We start from the raw sequence: 12,437 nt of genomic DNA on the forward strand, positions 1-12,437 counted from the left end.
GGTAAGACTGATGGGCACCCATTTCTCCTAAGGTTTCCTGGCTTCCTTTGTGCATTAGAACCTATTGGGCTGTTAGAGCCATGTATTTGGATTTGGAATCACTGTTTCTAAATCCTGTTACTGACCAGCTCCTTAACCCTTCTGGCCTTGCGTTCTCTTAGGTTAAGTGGGATGAAGCAGACAGGACAGATCTGGCTCAGAGCAGATGCTCAGTCCGTGTTGAGTCCCTTCCTGTGGCGAGACCTGAGATGAGAGGAGAGCTGAGGGGTCTCTTCAGGAAACAGGCCATGGGACCAGTGTGTGACAGCTGGGAGCCACTTAGAGACCGACGATGGAGCCTGATCTCAGAGGTGAGGGTGCAGAGGCTCACAGATGGCCTGGCTTGTCTGAGTTCACAGAGCTCAGTGGTGGCACAGTGGGGGCTCCGACTCAGATCCCCCAGCGCCGAAGTCAGTTCTGTGTGGGGACCTTACCTCTGCCTGGGATGAGAACAGAGGTGACTGTGCTTTTCTGAGGTCCTTTCTCTGATTTGTATGGAACGCTCCGAAGTCCTTTCATGTGCCTTGCTTATGGTTGCCTTCTGCCCAGCCCTTGATTATCCAGTCCTAGGTGCACCGCCCTGCCTGTCAATCGCTAGAACTCCGAGCCTTTGCATGCAGACTCAGCGCAGTCCTCGCCCCTTCCCTGCATCCTCACAGTCTGCCCCCTTTTTCTGATGTACCTGTTTCCTTTCCCAAGTCTCCTCACTCCCCAGCATGCCTGTTCTCCCTCATGCTTGTACTTAAGCCCCATCCATGGTATAGATCGACCTCTGTCATTCTTGCCTCTTTGGGACTCAACAGAGAGCTCTCCTCCACGCCGCAGGGTGTAACAGACAGTTGCAGGCCCTTTGTTCTTTCAGGTGGTGAAAAACAGATGAAGACCCAAGACTTGACTCTTGCTGAGGAGCACCTGGAACAGGAGCCTGGGCAGATACCGTGCAACCTGGGTGAAGCCATTGCCCAGATAGGTACATGTGCAGGGGCCAGTGAACTGGAGGGCAGGTTACAAAGAAAGCAGGAAAACACCACTGGGAGGAGGCGGCACATTTGCCATGAATACACAGGAGAATCCACACGGGGGAGAAGCTTCCCATGACTCTCCCAAGTCTCTCCATGCTCAGCATCCTGAACATTTCTATCTCTGTGGGTCCTCTGATGTCTCAGGAGATATGAATTCCGCCTAAAGGCTTTGTCACACACACTGCACCGGTACAGCTTCTCCCCAGTGTGGATTCTGTGATGTTCAAGGATGTTGCAGCTCTGGCTAAAGGTCTTCCCACAGTCATCACACTCATAGGGCTTCTCCCCAGTGTGTGTTCTGTGGTGCTTAGTAAGGTCTGAGCTGTGACTGAAGACCTCGATACATTCTTCACAGGTGTAGTGCTTCTCCCCAGTGTGGACTCTCTCGCGAATGACAAGGGCAGAGCTTGTGATGAAAGACTTGCCACAGTCTTCACACTCATAGGGAGAGAGAGCCAGGAGGGGGATGTTGAGGTTCCTGTGTCTTATAAATGTAATGAGTGTGAGAGAAGTTTCTCTAGGAACAGAAGCCTTATTGAACACCAGGAAATCCACACTGGTGAGAAACCCTGAGTGTGATGCATGTGGAAAGGGCTTCACCTCAACTTCATACCTTGTTCAACATCAGAGAAGCCACATTGTGAAGAAAATTCTGTCCCAGTGACCCCTGGCTTAGGTGCCAAAGTTGGTGCTCCTTCCCCATTGAACTGAAGCCATCCTGGAGCCCTTGCTGACCACAGAGATTGTGGGCTGGGGCTTCATTTACCACAGGTTATCAGGTGGTGTCAGAGATCTGCCACACTCTAGAAGTTGACTGGAAAAACAGTTGTTTGAAAGGAGGCGTTGGATTGTTGTCTGGAAGATGTAGGACCTGAGACAATTTGTTCTGTCCTGTTAGACTATAGGGGCTTCCAGACTGGCTCATCCCCCTGAGCCACCACTTTATGACATTCCTGGGTTGGTGGCTCTGATATGATGTCTAGAATTCTGAGGAGTTTCTAACCAAGGCCATCAGTGTTTCTGTCTAATTCTCTGAGATTCTAGACTCAGAGGTCAAATGTAGTCCATTTTTTGCTAAGCACATAGGATTGGCAAAATGGGGGTGAGGACTGCATATTGTGATTGAGGGAAACCAAAACTTTTAAAAAATGACACTAGGAATTCTAGTGTGAATGCCTTAAACTGTTTCTTTATCTTTAAATAATTGTGAGCATGTGCCAACCATGGAATTTCATTCTTTTGTTAATGTTTCTCTGACATTTTATAAAGAATTAGTACTAACTTTAACAGAGCCTGAATCAGTAGCAATTTCTACTTTCCTTGCATTTCATGCTTAACCATCTTTGAGGATTATCCTGTCCAAGATTGGTACATTTTAAAGCATATTTAATACATAGATCTGTATTTATTCTGGGGCAAGGGCTAGGGCTAGGTCTAGGGCTAGGTTTAGGGTTAGGGCTAGGGCTAGGGTTTAGGGTTTCGCTTAGGGTCAGGGCTAGGGGTAAGGTTAGGTTTAGGGCTGGTGTTTAGGCCAGGGTTAGTGTTTGTGTTAGGGTGAAAGTTTGGATTAGGTTTTGTGTTAGGGTTCTGTGTCAGAGTCAGCAGCTGAAGCTTGCCATAATAGCTGCCTATTTCATTTGTTTCTATATATTAGGTAGGGCTGCTAGAACAAGCTGTTCTTTTGGAGGGTCTCTAGGTCAGGCCAATGCGAGACGCTGTTTGTGAGTGGCCTTGAGCACCCTGTTTGGAACTATTAATAACCCACAGCTTGAGATCCCCTCTGTTGGGGCTGAGTGTGTTTGGATAGGACCAAGATGCACACCAAAGTCTGCTTTTGCAAGGCCTGGGTCCAGAAGCAGATCAGGCAGACTCAAAGCACTCTGAGGTCTGCCTCTGCCTGCATGCTGATTAATCTGATTCTCTTAATGAGCCTCAGGCTGTAGAAACTCCAGCGGGGTAGGGCGAGAGGTTTTCTTGCAGGGTGGGGCAATTGCTTCCTCCTCAGGCCAAAGCTGCTTGGAAGGCCAGTGTCTGCCTCTGCAGTCTGGGTAAATGGCTCAGCACAGGAATCCAGAGGGGTGCCCTCTGAGGTCTATGTCCAGAGCCAGCAGCCTTAGAGTCTCCTCACACAGCTACGGTCCACTCTGCCCTCCCTCTGCTGGAGCCCAAGGTGAGTGGCTGCACATGAAACTTTGTGGGTTGGCTCTTGAAGAGGGGGCCTGTATTTGCAGGCGTTCTCTCCCTGGCAGATAGAAACCCGGATGCTTTTCAGGGCCAGATGTTATATGCACCCCTGTCTCAGGTCTGGTGCTCTGGACTGGGGAGCCCCACCAGGGGCTGAGGTCCCAGAGTCCTCAGTGGGAATCCCTCACAGCTGAGATCTCCCTCCGGACCTTCAGCTGCTGCCTGTGGAAGCCCAGCCAGCCCTCTCGTGCTTCCGCACTTCCTACCTGTCTCTATGCGATCTCCCCTTTTCCTCCTTGGTTATGGGGGTGCTGTCCAGCTTGTCTTTAGTTGCAGTTGGTTATTCAGGATGGTTTTTCCGTAGTTTAGTTGTCATTCCAGTTTGGTCCTGGGAGAGCGGCAGGGTAGCTTCCACTCAGTCCTCCCCCACCCTTAATCTGCCCAGGTTGGTGTTCTCATGTTTTTTATTTGTCAAAATAAAATATGCACATGAAACAAAATAGGACAGTGAGGAAAGAGCAGAAAATGAAAGGAAGCCGCTGCCAGCCCTGCACTCCGCTCTGCAGTGCCCCTGAGGACCTGCCAGCTCCTGCCCTGCAGCAGAGGGTGGAGGTTCTGAGACCCGCCTCCCCCCACTCTCACCCCACAGTAGAGATATCATTATCTTGGTTCATTTCCTAGGGGCCATTGTTATCATCAATTCCTTTAAAGAATTTGCACCTCAATAGGTGTCTCTATATTGTCCTCCAGTACAATAGCATCCTGAGACCTCCCACCTCTTCAGGAAGGTGCCTGGGCTATGACTGCGGCCCCTCCCCCACTTTTCTGAGTCTTCTGTGGTTGCAGACATGCTTTCTTGGGTTTTCTAATTATCTTCCTTTTCTTCTCCCATCGCCTGCTTTTCTTCACATCCTTTAGTCTTCCTAGTGTTTGAAGTGTCCCCAGTGAAGACTTGCTGCTTGCAGCCCTCCTCCCTGTCCCCATCCCAGGGATGTGTCCCCGAGCCAGGGTTGAGGCCATTCTCCCGACAGCCCCTGCAGTAGCTTCCCTGGGTCGGCTCCAGGGTGTCCCGAGTCACAGGTCTCGCCCTCTCTGTCCCAACACATGTCTTATGTTGGAGACTGTCTTCAACTTTACAGTAAAGGGTGATTGAAAAATAAATTTCCTGATAAGTTGGTCTCAGGTGTTTTTAATCTGCCCTCACATTGGACTGACGATTTGACAGGGACAGAATTCAGAGTTTAAAATACTTTTCCCACTAGAAACCTGAAGGCCTCGTATCACTGCTGCACGTTTCTTTCTCTGCAAGTCACATGTGATTCCTTTATTGGGGCTTTTGAAAAGATTAAAGTTATGGAGGTAACACTGGTTACTAACATCACATAATTGACTGGTACTGTTCATCATAATTTGGTATCTGTATATTCAGTTGTGTGCTTAGCCTTCTTTGACTGTATATGTATATTTTAACATGTTTTTATTGATTTCAGAGAGAGGAATGGAGAGGCAGATGGGGGAGGAGGGGGAGAGAGAAACATAAGTGATGAGAGAAAGTTACTGATGGGCTGCCTCCTGCACACCCCCTACTGGGGATCGAGCCCGAAACCCAGGCATGTGCTCTGACCGGGCATCGAACCTTGGACCTCCTGGTTCATAGGTTGATGCTCAACTACTGAGTCACTCCACCTGGGCTGTTACCATATATTTGGGCCCTTTACCCAATTCTCCCTCCCCCACCCCCTTCTCCTGGTAACCACCCTTCTGGGACCTGTACCTATGAGTTGGATTTTTTCTGTCAGTTCACTGGTTACTCTTTTTGTTTTATATTCTATCTGCCGTGAATGGCTGAAGCTGAAAAGGAGGGCCTTGTTTTGATTTTTAAGTCTTAGGTAAGAGTCCTTTAATTCACCTTTGTGCTAAGCCTTTGAGTTAAAGTAAGACATCAAGGTCTACTTTAAGCCCTGGGCATTGTTTGGTCATCTTACTTGATAGTCTCTTTGATAATTTCTTTCCTCTGTGTTTTCGGGTCTCTCTCTAGCACAGATGTTATGTGGATGTTGGAAATCCTGGAACAATCTTCCAAAATGGTTACCTTGTATCTTAGGTCTTCTTTTCTTTGTTATTGGACATGCTTTTGAGGGTGTTTCTTAAAATCTGTCTTCCAGTATTTTATTTCGATAGTTCTATATTTTAAGAGAATTCCAAGCTCTGCCTTGGTTGTGCTGCATGTGAGCCGGGCCCCATCCCTCCCACCTTGGGCTGTGGACTTTCCTTGTGTGCAGGATGCATGGACCCACCCAGCAGCAGCCCCCAGAGCACATACTGGGAGGAGGGTCCTGGCACCAGTGTTAGGCAGGCAGGCAGACAGGCAGGCAGCTTCTTGGTGACACAGCCCCCCCTGCAGGCTCCGGAATTTGCCTTCCCTCAGAGGTAAGGCAGCAAAGCCTTGTGGCTCAGGCAGCACTATGCACAGGCTATGTGGGGAGTCTCACCTGGTTTACAGACGCCCACCAGGACAGTGCCCATAAAGCCCTTTGCTTATCTGTTTCTGGAAACCACAATAGTTCCCAGCCAGCATCTCCCCAAAAGAGGGTGGTTTTTCCCTCAGGCAAATGAACATCCAGAAATGTAAGTGTAGACAGGATATCTGTCTTGTTCATGGTGCTCAGGACTCTTCCCTGAGATTGTCCTGGGATTTTCCTGCAGCCTCTCTCTGGCCTTTTCTTTCCCCAGATAAAGGCTGTCAGAGTTTCTGAGCAGCATAAAGATCCTGGATTCGTATCCAGATTGTTGTCTTGAAGGGGCTTGGGAGGGCCGTGGGTATCCTGGGTGCTGTGGACTGGGTATGGGGCCAGGACAACAGTCCAGGAGGCTGCAGACAGGAGGAACCGAGGAGTGTGGTGAGGAATTTCCACACCTGCCCCATCTACCTTTCTCAGCCCTGTGCCCGCTGTGGAGCAGAACGAACCCCTGCTATGGTTTCCTTCCTAACTCCTGGAGTGAATCAGCTGGCCAAAGATGAACACAGGGCGTGAGGCCTCAAGGCTGGATGTCAGTGGAATGGGAGATGAGGGCCGTGCAGTGGGGAGCAGGGTTGTCCAGGGGGGAGGGGGTGTCAGGTAGAGGGCACCTGCCTGTGTAATGCTGTGTTGGTTTTCTAGGCACAGTGGGCCGACAGCCAGGCTTGCAGCGGTGCCATCTGGGGGGCCAGGATGCTCCTTGAGCTTTCAGGGGGAAGGCTGGGCTGAGCCACGTCTCAGAGCCAGGCCAGTGTCCTGGGGAAGCAGGTGTGTCCATTCGGCCATTCAACACAAGTGGGAGGAGTTTTCCATCTGGCAATTTCCTCGTTCACCTCAGTCCTCATTTCATTTTCTCCACGGCACTCGCCCAGTCTGACCATCAAGGCCGGGGCTTCGGGGTGGTGAAGCTGTCAGGTCTGTGGTTGCAGGCCCTTTTCCCTGGGGAGGGGGTGGTGGCCTCAGCACCCTCTGTGCCCTCAGCACCCTGAGCCATCGGTGCTGGCCGTGGGGGAGGATGCGGTTGGCGTTGTGGTCACAGCTGCTCCTGTAACTTGAGGGACTTTGCGGGCCACAGGCCATGTCCTGGGGCCCCAGCCAGTGCATCTTCTTCTGTGACACACACTCATCGGTTGATTCTTATATGTGCCCCGACAGGATCAAACCCGCAACCTTGTCCTAGTCAGGATGTACCTCTAACCAACCGCACTACCCTGCTGGGCTGCCAGTGACACGCCAACCCCTCTGTCGCAGCCTCGTTAACGACTCCTTGCGGTGGAAGTGACCTTTAAACCCTCTTGCCCTGGCAGCCACTGGGACGTGTCCTGAGGCTGAAATGAGGTTCATTCAGTGGGCTCGATGTGGGCTGCACCGTAGCACATCCGGCAGTTTCCCGGGGTCTGTAGGAAAATCCTCTATAGTCAGTACGGTGAATCATCATTAAACATTGAGGGTCCTGTTCCTACGAGGTGCCCTCCCCATTTCACAATCACGGTTAACAGAGGGTGATCCACATCTCTGCCCCCAACAATATCACGCCAACGTGACGTCTTAGCCCACGTGATGTTGCTTGGTGCCCGGCCTGACGTCGCATCTTTGGGGCCCAGAGGCTGGACACCCAGGTTCCTGACGGAGCTGGCTGCGGACTGGCTGCCTTCATGGGCCTCGGCCTCTGTCCGTGAAGTGGAGACAGAGTTGGGGAGCCCCTTGGCCAACAGCATTCCCTGCGCGTTTCACCCGGGAGGCCCCGGTCAGATTCAGTTCCCGAGATCATGATCCTTGGGGCGCAGAGGGTGTAGCGCCTTTGTTCTGCTCCCTCTGCGCCCTGGCCACGGTCACTTTAGAGACATTCCAAGCGTGTTTCTCTGCTGCCCTCCCCTGGGCACCTTGGGAATAACACCCGGGCGCAGGAGCTCAGGAAAAGCGGCCGGGTAGAGGGCATCACCTGCATGTTGAATGCTGCCATCTCGTGGGCACCTTGGGAATAACACCCGGGCGCAGGTGATCAGGCAAACCTGGGGGTAGAGCGGATTATTTGTGAATGTTGAACTCCATTTGCGGGTCATGTTGTTGAAGTTTCTTACATCACATTGAGGTTTTAGTGGCCGTCTGTTGGTTCTGAAAGAGGTAGGCTCTGTTCCTGAATGAGAGGTGTGTTAAATCTATTACGATTATCAATTTGTCTATTTTCCCTTGTAAGTCTTTTTTATATTCTTTGAGTGTGTTATTAAGTTCAGACCTTTTTACCCATTCTGAAACAAGCAGCTTTAGAACAACTCACTTTATTTTTCCCTTGAAAATATGTTTCCGTACCTTATACCTTCTGTTATCCAAAGCATACACTTTCTTCCCAATTAATTAAAATTCGTAACTCTTTAAAACCTTTGATTTTAGTGACCCCTCTAAAGTAAGCAATTACTACTCTTTAGATTGAGTTTTATGAACACATTTCAAACATACTCTCAGTTTCAAAAAGCACACCTCCCACAAATTATAAGACATTAAATCAACAGCTTGAAATTTAAAAAGGAATAGTTGAAATAAGTTAAATTGATTTACATAGATTGCTAAGGTTCTCCTTTTTCTTTTCCTTTTTCTTTCCTTTCAAAAAGGCTCACCTCCCAGAAACTTGTATTTTATTTTAGTATTTTAAAAGATTATCTAGATAAGAGTTTTTGACCAGGTATTTGCATTTGAAAGGTCCAAGGACTGGGTTTCATAAAGCCAATTATCTATGTGAATCTGAGGAACTGAGGAGGTTTTGGGGAGGTAAAAAGATTTGGTGGGCTTGGGTATTTTGGAGTCACACCTGTGGCCCTATAAAGACTAATTGTAAAATAAGGACAGTCACTCTTAAAAACTTAAGGATTGGGAAATATTGGCAAAAGACTAACAAATTCATTCATCCATTCTTTGAAATGGGCTAGTGCTAGGGCGAGGGTGAGGGCTAGGTTTAGAGCTAGGGCTAGGCTTAGGGTTGTTAGCGTTAGGGCTAGGGTTCCTTCAGCCTGCATGGGGATTCAACTGTCGATGGTGACCACACGATATTTTTCTGACTCATAATCTATATGTCTGAGTCCATTTGTCCACTCAGAGCAGGAGTCTCACAGGGAGGAGCCGCTCCTTTGTGTCTGTACCACCTTGCTCCCACTCACGGTCTGATCCTCAAACAGGAGCTCCCTGTTCATACAAACTCCACTCAGTACACAGAGCTAACCATATTATGCCCACCCATGATCTAGCATGTAGAAGGTGGGGTCCCACCAAACCACAGGAGGGATGTGTGAAGCCAGAGGACAGGGGTATCCACTGTTGGCTGCATCTTCATCTTCTGTGATCTGGCCCTCATAAGGGCCAAAGTGCAGACCCACCGGCAGATCCGATTCCTCTTTCCACACTCCAAGCACAGCCTCGGGGATGCTTCACAGTCTGATTTTCAACCCAGGGGGCAGAGTGAAGGCTGAGTGGTTGGGGTGCCCCTTGTCCACTGCACTGTCTTTTACAAATATAGGGGGCCCATGCACAGCACAGCTGTCAATGAAGAAGTTCTGACACCTCTCACAATCTGGAAGCAAGAGGAACAGGGATCAGGAAAGGTGTAGTGCATGTTCCTGGACGTAAAGAGTTTCAGAGAGAACCCAGGCACTCACATAATTGAGCCTCAATCCTGTACTCCAGGTCACTAGAGGAAAGGAATGATTTGGGCACCCAATGACCAGATGAAATTATTGTATCAAGATATAACATGCTTCTTGGTGAGGGTCACTTACAGAGGTAGTCGCCGTCCTGGGTGTTCGCTGACCTCTTGGTACATGTGGCCCTTTCTTTCTTGTAAGCTGTACATCTTCACTTCCATCCCCTTCCTCCTGAATTCTAAGTTGGAGAAGAGCAGGTGAGAGAGGGTGGTGGGGTGTGGAGTGTTGGTCCCTGTTTTGTCAGAAAACACACAATCTCCTCCCATTAAATTATTACCTGTTCTGCCCAGCCAGGTGTGGCTCAGCAGTTGAGCGTCGACCTAGGATCCAGGCGATCAGGGTTCGATTCCCGGTCAGGGCACATGCCCAGGTTGCGGGCTACAGCCAATCAATGACTCTCTCATCATGGATGTTTCTATCTCTCTCCCTCTCCTTTCCTCTCTCTGAAATCAATAAAGATATATTTTTAAAAAATTATTACCTGTTCTTCTATATACTCTTGGTATTTTCCTCTGTTAAGTAAGAGAGACTAAGGCTCCACAAAGACTACCAAAGACGGATTCAATTTTAGTTTCTAGATTTTTCCCATTATCAGGGAAAATCTTTCCCAATCTTTACTCATTCATAAAATATTTATTGAGGGCACATTATGGGTTAGGTATTGAGTAAAGGCTTGGGCGTACAACACCAAGAAAGTATGGTTGCTATTATCACAGATGGATTTATTGGAAAACTTGCATGTGTCAGTTACTTTAAATATAATGTAATGCTCTCAAACAATATATGAGTTATGTATCCTTATGTTCCCTTTACACATGAGCATTCAGGAGCTCAGGGTTTATAAGATTTGCCCAAAGTTCCAGTGCTACCTTCTGTCTCAGCTTAGTCCAGCTTCAATCCAGGCCTCTGCAGTCTACCCCACATACATAAGCCATACTTATCAGCCTTTCTAGAGGACTTAGTGGAACTGAAACCTCCAAATTATTTTCTCTTACCCAATTTTGGTCTAGAGTGCTGTCCAGAGGTACTTGCTTCCCCAGGAGGGGACACTGGTTTCTGGGCCGGCTATGAACCACTTGTGGTCAGCAGATTTGCTGTTCCTGACAATTCCTTCAAACTGGAATCATTACTTAATGGTGCCCTGGACATTGCCTGCAATGTAAAAGTCACACGTTAAAAGACAACATTCATTTCTTAATGCTTTAAGACTTATGATATATTTTACATGCATGACTTTAATCAATACTTCAACAACCCTTGGAAATACCTGGGAAGTATGAATATTAGAGGGAAAAGAAAGGGCCATGTGGGTAGTGAATTCAAGATTGGAACCCATGCCTTAAGGCTCTTTCCTTTCAGTTTTCTCTATAGTAGTGAAAGTGAGGGGTACTGGGGAGAGAAAAAAGAAATAGTTGGCAGAAACATATCTAAACAATACAGAAATTGGTGTTGAAATTTGCAAATTGTTGTATCTTGGAAAGAATATTTGTGATTAGTTTAGCTGGCTCCCATCAATTATGTTTGAGTAAGGTTGTATCACTAGCTAGTTCTCTTCAGTTTCCTGATCGATAACATGCGAATTCTTTTTTTCTTTTTCTTTTTTAAAATATATCTTTATTGATTTCAGAGAGGAAAGGAGAGGGAGAGAGAGAGATAGAAACATCAATGATGAGAGAGTCATTGATCGAGCCTGCAACCCGGGCATGTGCCCTGACCGGGAATCGAACCCTGATCGCCTGGATCCTAGGTCGACGCTCAACCACTGAGCCATGCCCGGCTGGGCGCATGCTAATTCTTAATGTTATAGTGAACATGAGATATAATGATGTCCACACCAAAGTGTTTTGTGAGCTATTTAATACTGACTGTGAGATTACAGTCTTCTTATCAGTTTACCCCTCAGCCATCTCCATATTTGAAATTGCACATTAATTATCTTTAGTATTCATTGACCTTCCTCTAGTTTAATTTGTAAATATGAAATCATTCATTCAGCAAACATTCAGGGGACCCTCAGGGACCCTGAGCTGAGCCTGGGACTTCTAGAAGAATCAGCCTCTCAAAGAGCTCACAATGCAGAGCCAGGCAGGCTGAACAAATGGTTCCAAACAAGATGAGAGTGGCCTAATTAGAGGTCAGAGAAAGAAGCTGGTACTTCCTCCTACAGGAGTGGACCTTTGAAATCAGTTCCAGATGGATAAGTTTCTATTGAATAGTGTGTAACATAGATGAAGTCCTTAAGTCACGTTATTATTTATTTGTTGTTCCTCAGTCATCAAACCTGAAGCTTTTTCAGGGATGGGAGATGCTTTCTTTTATTAGAGTGGGAGGCTCTGATACCGGGGATCCTGCACCCTTCTTCATCTGGGACCACCCACTGCACAAACTGTCTATACATGAGTGAGCTTCTGTTAGTTAGAGGGTCTTAGTGCACCTCTCACTGAAGCACAGCAGAAAAGAGCTGAGTTTGGAATCACCAGTCAGATGAATGATGTAGTGATATATGAATAAGACAGGGTAAAATGTATAGAAGTATGACTGGTTTAATGAGCTTGTAAGTGGTTTAGAGAAGAGGCTGTGGATTATATTGCACTACCACTGATACTGTGATCTCAGAAAAATCAAACATTTCTATATGTCTGAAACCTTGGTTTCCTCATCAGAAACGGTGATCGTTATAGTACCTAGCTCATAGGAGTGGGGTAAGGTTTAAGTGAGTTTATTCATGTTGAATTCTTAAAGTCTGAAACATTGGGAAAATAAAATGAGTGGTAGCTACTCTTGTTGCTGTTGTCATGAACTATTAAGATGATAATATCGGACATTGTGTTGAAGAGATCAGCAGAGGAAGGCAGCGGTTCCTAGGATACTCTCTGCATTTTCCTACTCTTACCTGAATTGCACCCATGAGTAAGATTTTCTTGTCAACAGGATTTGGGAAATACACACCTTCTGGTATTTACTCTGTTCTACTCTGAAGG

The 12,437-nt window shown here is 47.6% G+C and overlaps 1 pseudogene across 1 annotated transcript; it reads right to left on the reverse strand.

Annotated features, from left to right (window-relative positions):
* Window positions 1-209: 209 nt before the first annotated feature.
* Window positions 210-10,605, reverse strand: LOC308567682 (histone-lysine N-methyltransferase PRDM7-like; annotated as a pseudogene). Its single transcript has 5 exons — window positions 10,452-10,605; window positions 9,532-9,634; window positions 8,993-9,326; window positions 1,249-1,539; window positions 210-243 (listed from the first exon to the last, which is right to left on the reverse strand). The product of its transcript is annotated as a histone-lysine N-methyltransferase PRDM7-like (transcript).
* Between the last annotated feature and the right edge of the window lie 1,832 nt (window positions 10,606-12,437).

The sequence above is a fragment of the Miniopterus schreibersii genome (genome assembly GCF_964146895.1).
Source record: "Miniopterus schreibersii genome assembly, chromosome: 15".
Taxonomy (NCBI): Eukaryota; Metazoa; Chordata; class Mammalia; order Chiroptera; family Miniopteridae; genus Miniopterus; species Miniopterus schreibersii.